This window comes from Tachypleus tridentatus, chromosome 3, assembly GCF_004210375.1.
Source record: "Tachypleus tridentatus isolate NWPU-2018 chromosome 3, ASM421037v1, whole genome shotgun sequence".
Classification (NCBI taxonomy): domain Eukaryota; kingdom Metazoa; phylum Arthropoda; class Merostomata; order Xiphosura; family Limulidae; genus Tachypleus; species Tachypleus tridentatus.
This window is the reverse complement of record NC_134827.1, coordinates 84,709,573-84,724,767: the sequence shown is the minus strand read 5'-3', so window position 1 is coordinate 84,724,767 and position 15,195 is coordinate 84,709,573.

Below are 15,195 nucleotides of genomic sequence, written 5' to 3'. Positions count from 1 at the left end.
CACAAATATATAATTTTACTTCTTGTTAATTTGATTGATATTTACAATAAATTTTTGGAAAATAAATCTTAGCGGTCCATATGGTTTGGTTTAATGCATAATTTCACAATTAGTTTGTGTGCAAAGTACTTTAGAATTTGAGGTTGAACAACACAACCAGAGAAATGTTAACATGTTTATTGAAGACTTTTCTGAATCTATACTTTCCATCTTCAGTATCTCACTACAGTGAACAAACACTGAGCTATAATTACAAGTAAACATTTTAGTGTTCATTTGTTGGTTTTCTGAATTTCGCGCAAAGCTACAACAAGGCTATCTGCACTAGCTGTCCCTAATTTAGGAGTGTGAGACTAGAGAGAGGGTAGCTAGTCAACACTACCCACCGCCAACTCTTAGGCTGCTCTTTTACCAACGAATAGTGGAATTGACTGTCACTTTATAACGCCCCCACGGTTAGAAGTGCAAGCATGTTTGGTGTGGCGGAGATTCAAACCCGAGACTTTCGGATTATGAGTTGAACGCCCTGACCATGCCGGGCCGTTTCAGGGTTAAACACAATCTTATGTACTATCGTAGACAATTATAAGTAGAGGGGAGGACTGTAAAAACAAACAGAGGAAACTTGAAAATAATATAGACAAACACTTGATTAACGTTACAACATGCAGTGCTAAGAAGAAGCTGTAATAATTCGTGTTGCAATATGTCTTTATTTTATTTCGTAACCATTAAAATAAGACTGTTGCTTTCACAGAGCCACCTGGAAAAGTTTTTGTTTTTCATATTTTTTACTCTGATTCAATTTATTTTGAGAAAGAAAATTTACGTCTTTGTTTGAAGAATATTTATATCTTTTAAGCTCAACGATTGGTAACACTTTACACACACACGTGGTTCATTTAAGAAAGTTTCTAAAATACATTCTTTTACTTATTTGAAATGCTGTACTTGGACGCTTTAGGAAGTAGCCAAGGCACCTCTAGGTGAAACTAATTAATTATTTCTATGCTAAGAGCATACGGTATATCATTTTGATTTTTTACGAAATTTATATTATAGTTATTAAATTTTGAAGCCTAACTTTATCAGTTTCATTCAGATTGTTCCAAGTTTTTGACTTTTTAAAGGTGTTTTATATAGAAAGAGTGTATTCCATTAAACTACACTCAAAGCGGGTAGTTATAGAAAAAACTGCCCGGCATGGCCAGGTGATTAAGGCACTCGACTTGTAATTCAAGGATCGCGGGTTCGAATCTCCGTCACACTAGGATGCTCGCCCTTTCAGCCGTGGGGGCATTATAATGTACGGTCAATCCCACTATTCGTTGATAAAAGAGTAACCCAAGAGTTGGCGGTAGTTGGTGATAACTAGTTGTCTTCCCTCTAGTATTACACTGCTAAATTATGGATGGCTAACGCAGATAGCCCTCGAGTAGCTTTACGCAAAAACATGGTTTCTTTTCTTTTATAACGATTTGTTTTGAATTTTGCGTTTTAAATTGTTTAAGCCTGTGTTAGATTTAAGAGTGGTCTCACCTACAAAACTGACGCCCCTTTAATCGAAATATCCGGTGATTAATAAAGGAAATTAAACTTTCAAACGGATTTAATCACTGGATATTTCGATTAAAGGGGCGTCAATTTTGTAGGTGAGACCACTCTTAAACCTAACAAGGCTTAAACAATGCGAGACAAAAAAATCAAAATAAAAAAAACAAACTCTGTAACATTGTAGATGTTTAAACAAAGCACAAAACAATAAGAAAAGAAACCTAACAGCCAAGACACTCGTGTAATGTCAAGGCCATGGACGTTCGCGAGGGGTGGAAGTGTCCCTAAAAAACGAGAAACATATTTTTTACTTATTCATTTTGTGTGTCAAGTGAATAAAAAACGTTTTGTGTTTAAAAAATGTGTTTACTCTTTCTTCTTCAGAGTGTACTCGTTTCACGGACATTTTGTCTAAAGAAGAATGTTAAAACAATACATAGATCGCAATGGTTTATCCTCCTGACGTGAGCGTGCAGCGCTAGCAAACGAGGTTGGATTCGTGCGGCTGACAGAGCGTAGATAAACCAATATGCAGTTTCATTCTAAAATAAAAGCAATTTTACTTTCGCGTACTAGAAAATTAAAACCGTAGAGCTTTTAAAACAAAACACCAAAATTACAGTATGTTATTAGTAAGAAAGAAAACCTTCAAATAAAATTAATCGGTGTTTATATATATAGAATGGCCCGTCATGGGCAGGTGGGTTAAGGCGTTCGTCTCGTAATCTGAGGGTTGCGGGTTCGAATCCCCATTGCACAAAACATGCTCACACTTTCAGCTGTGAGGGCGTTATAATGTGACTGTCAATTCCATTATTCGTTGGCAAAAGAGTAGCCTAAGAGTTGGCGGTGGGTGGTGATGACTAGTTGTCTTCCCTCTAGTCTTACACTGCTAAATTAGGAACGGCTAGCGCAGATTGCCCTCGAGTAGCTTTGCGAGAAATTCAAAAAACAAACAAACACACAATATATATTTTTTAAAAAACTATAACATCAGAAACTATTAAAAACCATAGCTTTCGTTATAGGATAAAGAGTACATTAGTTAACTAGGTTTTGTATCATATTAAACCTTTGACATTTTGTACTTGTTTGTTCTTATACAATATATCTGACAAATAACTGGATTCTGCATATGTTAAAATGTTTTTACTGTCTTTACTTAATAAACGTTGTCATAAATTAATGTAATGTAATTATACCTTAAATATTCTAAGTCTGTTTTATTGATTAAATAAGAAATTGCCCTCCCAGTGGCGTAGCGGTATGTCTGCGGATTTATACCTCTATAAACCGGATTTCTTGTAGTTTTGTGCTCAATTCCAAAGAACCAATCAATCAGTTATTAATAAAATCACTATTTTTTAAATAATGTTAGTTTGTTTATGGATAGAGTTTTAGAGATATTACGGGATGTGTGTGTTTTCTTATAGCAAAGCCACATCGCGCTATCTGCTGAGCCCACCGAGGGAAATCGAACTCCTGGTTTTAGCGTTTTAAATCCGTAGATCTACCGCAGTACTAGCGGGGTGCATATTACGTGCCATTCTCGTAGAAAAACAGCATTAAATTAATGTGTTTATACCTAATATTCCTTTTTCCATCACCTTATTTACGTGTAGAATTTACCGACTTCAAACTCGACTTCTTTTAATTATTTGTTTGTTTGGAATTTCTCGCAAAGCTACACGTGGGCTATCTGCGCTAGCCGTCCCTAATTTAGCAGTGTAAGACTAGAGGAAAGGCAGCTAGTCATCATCACTCACCCACCGCCAACTCTTGGACTACTCTTTTATCAACGAATAGTGGGATTGACCGTAACTTTACAATGCCACCACGACTAAAATGACGAGTATGTTTGGTGTGACGAGAATTCGAACCAGCGACCCTCGGATTACGAGTCGAGTGCCTTAACCACCTGGCCATGCCGGGCCTTCACTTCTTTTGATAAAATAAGATTTAAGTAATCGTTTTAAAGATTAATTAAAAAGCATTGCACAGTTTTCACAGTCAAGTCATCGAAGTCTAAATTTCTATTGTTGATCGCTTTTTGTTTCGTCTCCATACAAAGTAAGGTCTCTGGGTTTTTTGATTACAATAAATTTACTTATTGTCTACCAATGAAACAAATAGTCTCCATTAACCAAACAATGTGAAATATTGTTCAGATGGGCGTGGCTCATTCATTCGCCAACCATTGCCATAAAGCAGTGCCTTGAATTTTGGAGTAGAAGGTGCGTTATAAGAGTGATGGACAAGCTATTCTGTTAGAGCATCCTAAGAGTTGGCGATGAGTGTTGTTGACTAATTGACTTCCCTTCTTTCACGATAGGGACGGCTTGCTCAGAGAATCTTTCTGTGGCTTTATTTAAATATTCAAAATAACAAAATAATTGACTGTATTTACCTTTTGAGGTCTCTAACAATGCTGCGATTGCTTAAATATTGAACTACTTATTTCTTTTGATATGCATTTCTTCAGCATGTAAGTTTTACCTGTTTCTTAGTTTGTTATTAAGCATTGAGCTACACAATAGGCTATCTGTGCTGTGCACACCAGGGGTATCGAAACCCAGTTTTTTTAGTATTATCAGCCTTCATATTCATTGCTGAGCTACTGAGGAGCTATTAATCTTAGTGGTATAACATTTGAAATACGAAAACAAACTAATGCTCACTCAAATTAATGTTTGTTTAAAAAATGTATGTTAAAAAACTACTTATTAAAACTGCGTGTCTAATAGTACGGTATATTAAATTTTAGTCTTTTTAAATGAAGAAGGTTCGTGAAAAAGTTAATTACGGATCGCTTGCTGGCGCTATCATAGACTGTGAACCCAGATTCTCTGAATGTACTTAAATAGAAAATATTAGAAAAATGTACATGTTTTGAAAAAAGAAGGTTAGGATAATTTATTCATTAGAAAGTTCAACAAAAAAATGTAAACTAACTTTCTAAAAAAAATGATGCTATAAACATGATTTATCTTGAACCAATATTGAAGGTCCGAGCGTGGCTAATGACTTGCGTGCCAAGTTATGGATTTCTGGGTCCAATGTTCGAGGCCCGTTAAAAACAAAATCGCGCTTTGCACTTTAAAGCCGTCGATGAATGAGAATGGTGACTGTTAAACCTCAACATCTGGTCAGAAAGAAACTGGCCAAGAGTAGAGGGTGGGAGTTATTAACTAATTTCTTTCTTTCTCTCTAAGCTATTAATTCAAAATTAGACTAGTGCGGATAACTCTTAAGTGTCTGTGCGTGAATATCCGAAAACAAATGATATCAAGATATTTTTTCACAAGCATAAAAAATACTGAAATAATTTAATTTGTAAATTGTTTGACTTACCAATGTCACAGTGGACTTTAGTGTACGTTTCTCAGTGTATGGGTAATTGTAAATGTACAAATTAATATCATAAATTGTTTATTACTGTGACTAATTGTTTCTATATTAAATGGTTCGGTATGACCCGGTGGTTAAGGCACTTGACTCATAATCCGAGGGTCGCGAGTTTGAATTCCCGTCCCACCAAACATGCTCGCCTTTTCAGCCGTGGTGACGTTATAATGTGAAGGCCAATTTTACTATTCGTTGGTAAAAGAGTAGCCCAAAAGTTGGCGGTGGGTAGTGATGAATAGCAGCCTTTTCTCTAGTCTTACACTGCTAAATTAGGAATGACTAGCGCAGATAGCTCTCGTGTAGCTTTGCACGAAATTCAAACCAAACCCGATCTATAGTATATATAGTAGATAATTTTCTGTTCAATATCACAATCTAGAAACCGAGGTTTGGTACCTGTGGTGGGCAGAGAATAGACAGCCCATTCTGCTTAACTTTAAACAAACAAAGAAAAATTATATTCAACAATTCATTAATATTACGATAATATCACCACAATTGACTTTTCATGCGTCTCATTCTACCTAAACATTAGACACTGTGTGTTTTCCTATAGCAAAACCACATCAGGCTATCTGCTGAACCCACCGAGGGGAATCGAATCCCTGATTTTAGCGTTTAAACCCCCAGACTTACTTTTTAAATTTGCATTGCATTAGACACATCAACGAAACAACGTTAAATTAAAATGATTTATGTTTCAGTTTTAGGAATTCGAAAAATTGGAGTTTCGTGACTATTTCAGGATGATAGCTCTTAATTTATATCAACGTTAGGTAGTTAATGACATTCCATTCTCACTTAACTGGTAGAGGTGGAGGAATTACATTACATTTTTATATCACCTACACCATATTTAGTTTGATATAATATCGCGCGTGTTTTAAATAGCTGACGCAGACCATGAACGGAAGTATTAGATATAATTATTAATATTACTATAAGAGTGATTTATGAAAGCAGGAGGATAAAGTTTTGATTCGTTTTAGAAAATTTAGAGGAAGATCAGAATCTTCAGCCAAGTTCGAAAGATGAAATAACACTGCTGTAACTCTACATACGGGAACTTTAATTTCGTTGTCAGTATTCTTACGTTAAAAGAGTCTAAGTACTTCTATACTGAGAGAAATAAGGAGATAAAACTGGTAAAGTTGTACAGTTTTTAAAAAAGCAAAACATATAGATGAACAAAAATTCATTACTATATACTATTTTCAACTACGATTTGACAGTTTATTTACATAAAAACCTATATTGTGAATAGGTCACAACAATACGACATAACTTTTTATATATATAAATACATATCAGAACTTTCCACGGTTGGTCTTTATTCTAATCCGGCTATTTTTGAACAGGTAAGATGTTTTGATCAGTGAGTGGATTTCTTATAGAAAATATACATCAGGCTATCTACTGTCTCCACTGATACAAGCCTAGCTCCTGATTTTTGCATTGTGAATCCAAAGACTTACCGCCGTCCCACAGTAAGGGGAGGGGGGAAGTTTTGGTCGAAGTTCAATAAGCTTTTGGAATGTCAATTAGTTATTTGCTTTTGTGTTTTTATTTTGCTGAAACTTACCATTTCATCCGTAATTATAAAACGTTTGCTATTTATTGCTCGTTTTTGAATTTGGTGCAAAGCTACACGAGGGCTATTCGCGCTAGCTGTCCCTACTTTAGCAGTGTAAAACTAGAGGGAAGACGACTAGTCATCACCACCCACCGTCAACTCATGTGCTAATCTTTTACCAACTAATAGCGAGATTGACGGTCACATTGTAACGCCCCCATTATTGAAAAAAGCGAACATGTTTAGTGCGACGGGGATTCGAATCTGCAACCCTCACATGACGAGTCGAGCGCCCTAACCACCTGGCCAAACGTTTGTTTTATTAAAACTTTTTTAGTGAAAACTAATTTTACAAATTGAAGTATTTATTTCTCAAACGTAAAACACACATCCAACGTTTATAGGTGGGTTTTTCGTTAATATGGCTTTTCATTTGTGAAGCAAAATCATAACGCTATTTTTACGTTGGAATAAACATTACCCTATACGCTGTTTCCTTAATGTTTGGTAAACATTACCCTATACGCTGTTTCCTTAATGTTTGGTAAACATTACCCTATACGCTGTTTCCTTAATGTTTGGTAAACATTACCCTATACGCTGTTTCCTTAATGTTTGGTGCGATGGGCATTCGAACCCGCGACTTTCAGATTACGAGTCGAGCACCTTAACCACCTGGTCACGCCAGGCCCCCGATTTTATTGCCGACAGTTAGTAGGTTCATCACTGTCCCATTGAGAGGGAGATTTGGGATTACTTAACCCTCGAATTATCGACTTATTTTTTATGCTGAATCATATTGAGTAATTTTAAACTTTTGCTCAAAGTTAAAAAAAAGAACCTGTGCAATGGTTAATGAGGTTAACTGGAATATTGACGTTCGTTTGCTTTAATTGTTTGTAGTTAAAAACAAAGCTAGATAATGGGCTATCTGTGCTCTGTCCATCACGGGTATCGGAACCCGGTTCGAGGCGTTATAAGTCCGCAGACATATCGCTGTACCACTGTGGGTAGGGGGCGTTCTTTCTGCATCGTATGTGTACGTGTATGAGTCATACGTCTTTAGGGACTGTGAAACCAGCAACGTCATGGATAAATAAGCATTTTATTTAAGCGTAAATAGACTAGAAAAACAATTTTAAAGGTATTTCGACCTCTGAACTTGGGATTAGCGGAAGATCAGAAAAAAAAAATTACTTTGTGAGACGTCTTACTTCATCTCTGCCAGTCAACGGGAAAAAACAATATACGGTTAAAATGTTTTTCATTTCGTCCTTTTCGTTGAAACAAGAAAACACAACTCTACTCCTGATATGCAAGACCTTTAGTCATCTTTCTGGTATGTCTTGAAAAAAACCAAATAATCGTGTTTTACTTTAATCTCATTTTAGGTATAAGGTTAGTGTTTACACTCAGAAAATCATCACAATGAAATACGTTAATTTATAAATGAAAACGTAATAATATTTATGGTTAAATTAAATGTGCTTATAATTATATTTTTACCCATCACCATCTATCTATACTGTTCCAAAATTATAGAAAATCTTAAATGTAAGTCATAGGTTTTTCTTCGACTGTTTTGCCATCTGTTGTGAAAACATCACACTAATTATTTGTGAACCTTATAAAGCAGTTACTGAACAATAGATGGCAGGATTTGTACACTCGTTTGTTTGAAGGTGTCTGTGTGTTTTCTTGCAGCAAAGCCACATCGGACTATTTGCTGAGTCTACCGAGGGGAATCGAACCCGTGATTTTAGGATTGTTAATAAGTAGACTTACCGCTGTACCAGCGGGGGATTTGTGTAAAGGTACGTACAAAGCTGCACAATAGGCTATCTGTGCTTTGCTCACCAAGAGGATCGAAACACCGTTTCTGATGTTGTAAGTTCGCATACATACCGCTGTGCCAATGGGAGGCATGTATACCAACACACATAGCTAATAATTTAAACTTACTATAATATCTGAAATCGGAAATCAAGGATATAATTGTGAATTGTGTTAAACCCAATTGAATTCATTTTAATGTATCTTATTAATAATTTTAGTTCGCTTGCTTGTGAGTATTGAAACCAAGTTTTAGCGTCGTAAGCCCTCAGACCTACTCATCACGTACATGTCTGAAAAAAAAACAGAAATATACTGAAATCTCCCCAACATTAGTGATATAGTAGCTGAAAACAACTTTTAGAAAGTTTCTGATATGGCTTTTGCTATTGCTGTATTTTCCCTTGGTCATAAAGACCCATGTTGAGCGTGTGACTTCCTTGACCTTGTGGGTAAAGGCCATTTTTATTACGCGAAGTTTCACTGTAGTATTTGAGCAATCACTGTATGACTAGGTAGTTTTACTGGTTTACGACATGAAATCTGAGGAGTGATTAATTTCAAAGCTAACGTTGTATGTTTTGGTCAATGTCCATAAATCACGCTCATCGTCTATTGACCAATAGCTGTAATATAAAATCCATTATTTAATCATTTCACTCTTAAAACACCAAACGTAAAAATAAAAAACGCGAATTAATAACGTTAGAAACCAGATTTCGATACTCTTTATGGGCAGAGCACAGATATCCCAGTGTATATCTTTGTGCACAATTTCAAACAAATAATAAAAAACTTATGTATCACATCATTCGTGACAGAGCAGATTTTTCGTACGTAGTTAAATAAAATAGTTTGAAGGAGATTTCACATATGTAAATAAATTAATTATAACCTTACCACCTGTAAATAAGTAAAATCATATTTATGTAAAAAAATGCTTAAAACGTTGCGGTAATACAAGTCGTTGTCGTGGTGATCCCTCGAGGTCAAAGATGATGGTCCTCCAAGTTCATACATGGATCCGGAGATGGCTAATAAAGCCAATCCTTGCTGCACAGATCTTCTGGCAGTAAAGGCAGGTCAGTTCAGAGGAAAGGAGAGGTTTCAGTAGTAGCTGGCGTTGTTTCCTCTTTCATCGTTAATCTTCAAAATATTGTCTTATTGATAACCCGAAGAATTCTGCTTCCTGTTGGATAAGGAATCTTCAGGTGATTCGGTCGTGAGCGAAAGTTTCCCAATTGTTAACATCAATGTTGCAGCTCTTGAGTGTTGTCTTCAGGCCATCCTTGAACCACTTCTTCTGTCCTCCTCCCATTCGTTTCCCATTTTTCAGTTGGCCAAACTGGAGTTGTTTCAAGAATCGGCTCTCATCCATTCGGAGCATGTGGCCTGTCCATCGGAGGCGGCTCTTGATGATGGTGGTTTCAATGCTGCTAATCTTGGGTTTTTCGAGGACGATGAGGTTGGTTCTGTATTTCTCCGATTTGATCTTCAACATATTTCGGAGGTACCTTTGGTGGAAGCGTTCCAGTTGGTTCAGGTGTCGACGATATGTGACCAGGTGTAAGATCCGTACAGGAGGGTAGAGATAACAACTACCTTGTATACGAGCATCTTAGTGACTGTCCTAATGTTCGATCCTGGAAAAAATTGTGTTCGGAGACGTCCAAAGGTAGCTCATGCACAATTCAGACGATACTGGATTTCGCAGCCGATGACTGCAGAGGATGAGAGAAGGCTTCTCAGACAACAAAAACTGATGACGTTTTCTAGGAGCTGGTCTTGTAGCTTGACTGTCGCAGGTGCTGGTTGATTGAGGTTCTGGATCTTGATCAAGTTGATAGAAAATTTAACTTTTTAGTAGGCAAAGTCGAAAGCATTAAAGATGTCCTGAAGCCCCTATTCGCTGAAAGATGACACCTGATTGTCGTCAGCATACTGCAAATCGATCAAAGAGGTCAGTGATGTTCGGTTCTTGGCCTTGAGGCGGCTAGATCTGAAGAGCTTTCCGTCTGTCCAGTATTCGATCTCGATGCTCGGTAGTAATCCTGGCTCTATGAGATACATGATGGCAGAGATGAAAATGGTGAAGAGGTTTCGTGCGATTACACAGCCTTGCTTCGCTCCAGAGGTGACAGGAAAATATTCTGTTAGGCCTCCATAAATTTGAATCATTACCATCATTCCGTGATAGAGGAGGCGTAGGATGGTGATGAACTTTGCCGAGCATCCACTGGCAGCAAGAATCTCCCACAATATAATCCACGGGACATGCTGTCAAAGGTCTTAGTGAGATCGATAAATGCCATGTAGAGGGACTTCTGCTGTTCTCGGCATTTCTTATGGAGTTGACAGGCAGCAAAAATCATATCTGTTGTCCCTCTTGATGGTCAGAAACCACTCTGAGTTTCTGGCACGATAATTTCAGCCAGAGGCTTCAGTCGATTGTTGAGAATCTTTGCCAAGATTTTATTAGGTAACACAGGTAGCTATCATATGACAGCATATTATTTGTTTCTCTATCACATTTAGTAGTGTATAATTTTTTGATTTTTTAAATCTTTTATGCAGTTTTGACATAAAACACAATGGTTCAGGACACCATTAAAATTATTTTTAACTGTCTTTGTCCTATATGGCATATAACATTTGCTTTTATCAAGATGATGTTGCAGTAACTTTGCATATCCGTACTGAAAAGGTCACCGTCTGCAATGTTCTTTAATGAGCGAGTAGATATCTATATATTACAGCTGATGAATGCTGTGACAGAATAACCAATCATATAGTGATACTGACATAAGTGAAATAATACGAAATTTCTTGCAAGCTAAAAACTGTTAGAGCTCTATCTAGTTATCGATGTAAACAGTTCATTAGAAATATATCTTAAAGGAAGAAATCTTTTAGTAATTTCATAATCCAATTGAGGTAATTGTTTATTTATGTATGCAAATATTCACACTTTTCATTTTGTTGATGTTATTGTTTTTTTTTGTCTTAAATACGGATTGTTTTAACTGCTCATCAATTGTTTAAAGTATTTTTTTCACATTTTGTTTTCAAAATAAGATTAATCTATAAATTTCATGCCAGTTCTCCGTTTATTAAACAAAAATCAATTCATCTAAGAATACCACAAGTATGTATGAGGGACAAAATTTGTGTCTTGACAAGATTATTCATTGTGAAGTTTGTGTTTTTCTTAATCTGATTGCTGACCTTTGTTTGGACTCTTCCATTGAAAAGAATCTTAAAAATGCTTTCACTTAATAAAATGGACTTATTGCAGATTTGGAAGTATTTATTATTACTAATAGGAAGAGTTTACTATCATACAGGTGGTGGTATGAAATAGGTATCGAATCTAAGAAAATATGTTTTTTGGACCTTCAACTGATAATTCGAAGGTTTTTAACGCAGATCAGATTGCAAATGTAGACTCAGGTAGATCTCCATAAAAGCGGATCAAGCTCAGTTTCTGACAATTGATTTCTAAGCTTGAAGAGACCACAACTGAAGGTCATCAACGTGGGTTGGCACATATCAAGTTTGAGACCATTTGAGAAGTTTTCTAGAGAACTCCCAGCCTGTTGTCAGCCAGACAATAACAATTCTGTCATTGATCTGGACTACTAAAAAGAATTAGATATGCCACTGGTGGGTGAAAATCATTAATCAGAGCTACTTTACTAGGATCATACAGGACTGAATGAAAAACTAGTGCAAACATATTATCATCCTGCTGCTCTGAACAAGAAATCAACTACTCATCCTAGTTTCATGGTCCCTTAGCTGATCTGCAACCCTGCATCTGTGAATCAGTGGCGCCTCAGCCAACTGCAAGAAAAAGGTCTTAGTCCACGCCACAAGTTTCTTCCAGTGAAACCAAGCATATTCCTCCTCAATGTTCAAAGGTGTGGCGAAACAAGATCGAGGCCACTTCATCGAGGAAGGTAACTGTCAATAATTGCTTGACTTTGGGGCAAGCAGTTCAATGTCTTATTTTCAGTTTATATAATAAAGTCCTAGACACAAATAAACACTGGAAAATGAAACTGTATTGAGTCATATTGGTTCACCTGGTTTGAGAGAAAGCTCTGAATATACTCATCTGTCTGCTTATGACAAAACATAAGGAGTCACCAGAGACAAATGTGACAGAAAACTCCACATATTGGTCAAATTGCTAATATCGACTTCATGATTAGTACGTATGGGACCGATTTATTAGATCATAAGCTAAGGTAGAAATTTGGTCGAGAAATTAATGATTGAAGAAAATAGTGTTTCTTGCTTTCTGACCTATCAGTTCATAAACTGCTTATAAACAAAGGCAATCATTATATTCAGCAACCTATAACTGAAACGAACTAGCATTCCTTGCTTAAGGTACCAGCTAGTAATGTTCAATGACTTGTTCTGAATTTTACGAAAAGCTACACGAGAGCTGTCTACGTTACCATCCACGATTTAGCAGCGAAAGACTAGAGAGAAGGCAGCTAGTCATCACCACCCACCGCTAATTCTTGGGCAACTCTTTTACCAACGAGCAATGGGATTGAGCATTACATTATAACGCCCCCGCGGCTGAAAGGGAGACCATGATGAAATATAACGATTATAACCTACAGTTTTAATTACAAAAACTGACCGAGTTTTGATTGGCCACATCCCCATAGTTAATGACAGCATTAGTTATGTAACCCAAGAATTCACTCCCTTCTTCTCCTTCTTCGATCTTTGCATCAGTTTTTGTTTTTTATTTTTAGACTAAAACCCAATAGATCTGCAACAGATAGCTGCACACGCAACCGAAAGTGAATGGATTTTTGCTGACCCTTTTATACTTCATCATCAGTTACTGTTACTTCTTCGATTATCCAAGATACCGACATCTACAATTTGCAATCTGTGCAGCCGCTGTAGATGCGACCGTGATCTGACATAAGACATTTTGACAGAAACTGTTGAGGTATATCTTGTTTGTTTGTTTGTTTTTGAATTTCGCACAAAGCTACTCGAGGGCTATCTGTGCTAGCCGTCCCTAATTTAGCAGTGTAAGACTAGAGGGAAGGCAGCTAGTCATCACCACCCACCACCAACTCTTGGGCTACTCTTTTACCAACGAATAGTGGAATTGACCGTCACATTATAACGCCCCACGGCTGAAAGGGCGAGCATGTTTGGCGCGACGGGAATGCGAACCCGCGACCCTCAGATTACGAGTCGCCCGCCTTAACGCGCTTGGCCATGCCGGGCCGAGGTATATCTATCTACCTAGCACAGAGATGCTGTGATGATACTAAAAAGCAACAGGTTTGGTACTGACAAGGACAGTGGTGAAAGTTATAGTAATCATCCGCCAGATCAGAAGACCAGGAACAAGGTCAACAACATAAAACAGGTAATGAGAACCTTCAGGATCAAAAAAAGGTTTCTTCATTTGGTTGTTGAATTTTTCGAAAAACTATTCGTTCTTATACTTGGGGACTAACAACGCCAAAAACCGGGTTTTCGATACCCGTGGTGGGCAGAGCACATATTGCCCATTGTGTAGCTTTGTGCTTAATTCAAAACAACAACAACATCTTATACTTGGAGTGATAATTTAGAGGGAAAACGGCTACCCATTTACACCCACTACCACATCTTGGCTAACTCTTTACCATCAAATAGAGGGATTGACTGTCACATTAATAACATTCCAATGGCTGAAAGTATGAGCATTTTTGGAGAAGGAATACGAACTTGTGATTCTCAGATTGTGGGTCGAATGCTTTAACTGTTAGGTCATACCAGGCCGAAAAAAAAAATCCTTGAGTGTATGATATTTGTTAGTAAGGTAGTACGACCACTCCGAAACTCTGTGTCTCTTTAAGTATTCGTAAATCCAAATTAAAATATGTTATAATAACAAACACCGCATATTTAAAGAGGGCATACTCCAAACTTTCCACTGGTGTGTGCAGTCTCTCCAAACATGATTTCCACAACTTCTCATTCATCGTCCTGCCATCCAAAACACAGCCCACAAATTGTGCCTGAGGGAGAAATTCTGTGTTGGCTAATAGTTTATTTACCTATTATGTGTGTGTAGGTATATATTTTTTGATATTGTGCATAATCCGTAATTATTTTTACACAGTCATTTAAGTTCCTGAAGAGACGGTATTTATCTTGAAAAATTGCAATAATTCTTCCTAATACGGTAAGGGTAAATTACGAAAGTTCAAATCCTTCACTCTTACCTTATAAAGGGGCCCAGCATGGCCAGGTGGTTAAGGCGCTCGAATCGTAATCCGAGAGTCGCGTGTTCAAATACCCATCACAAAATGAGGTAAAACTTACATTTGAAAATGAAGTAAGTAATATCAAAGCAGAAATTTAGTCCTGTCCGTTATTTGTAATATACATATTGAATCTAAACTTTGGATAATATTCCAGACTGTCTATCTAAATAACTTCTCAAAGTCCGTGGCACTTAAGATATACCGATGTTCCATTGTACTAAAAAAAACTATAGAAATGGGTAAAATTAACTAAAAAATAATGCAAATTAATTTCAAGCCATCAAAAACAACATTTTAAGCGAAACAAAGTATGCAAAAGCGTCAATTTTACGTTATAAATGATTTAATATCTGATCGTCGAACAACATCAACGTGGTTTGTTAATGAACTATTAATTGTGAAATAAATATTTTAAAACCTATTTCCTCTTCAAACGTTAAATTTTCCATTACAGTTTATTCATTTTTAAATATCTAATGTTAACGTAATTATTACCAATGGACACAGAGGTTATGAGAGCTTGTCGTTTGGATT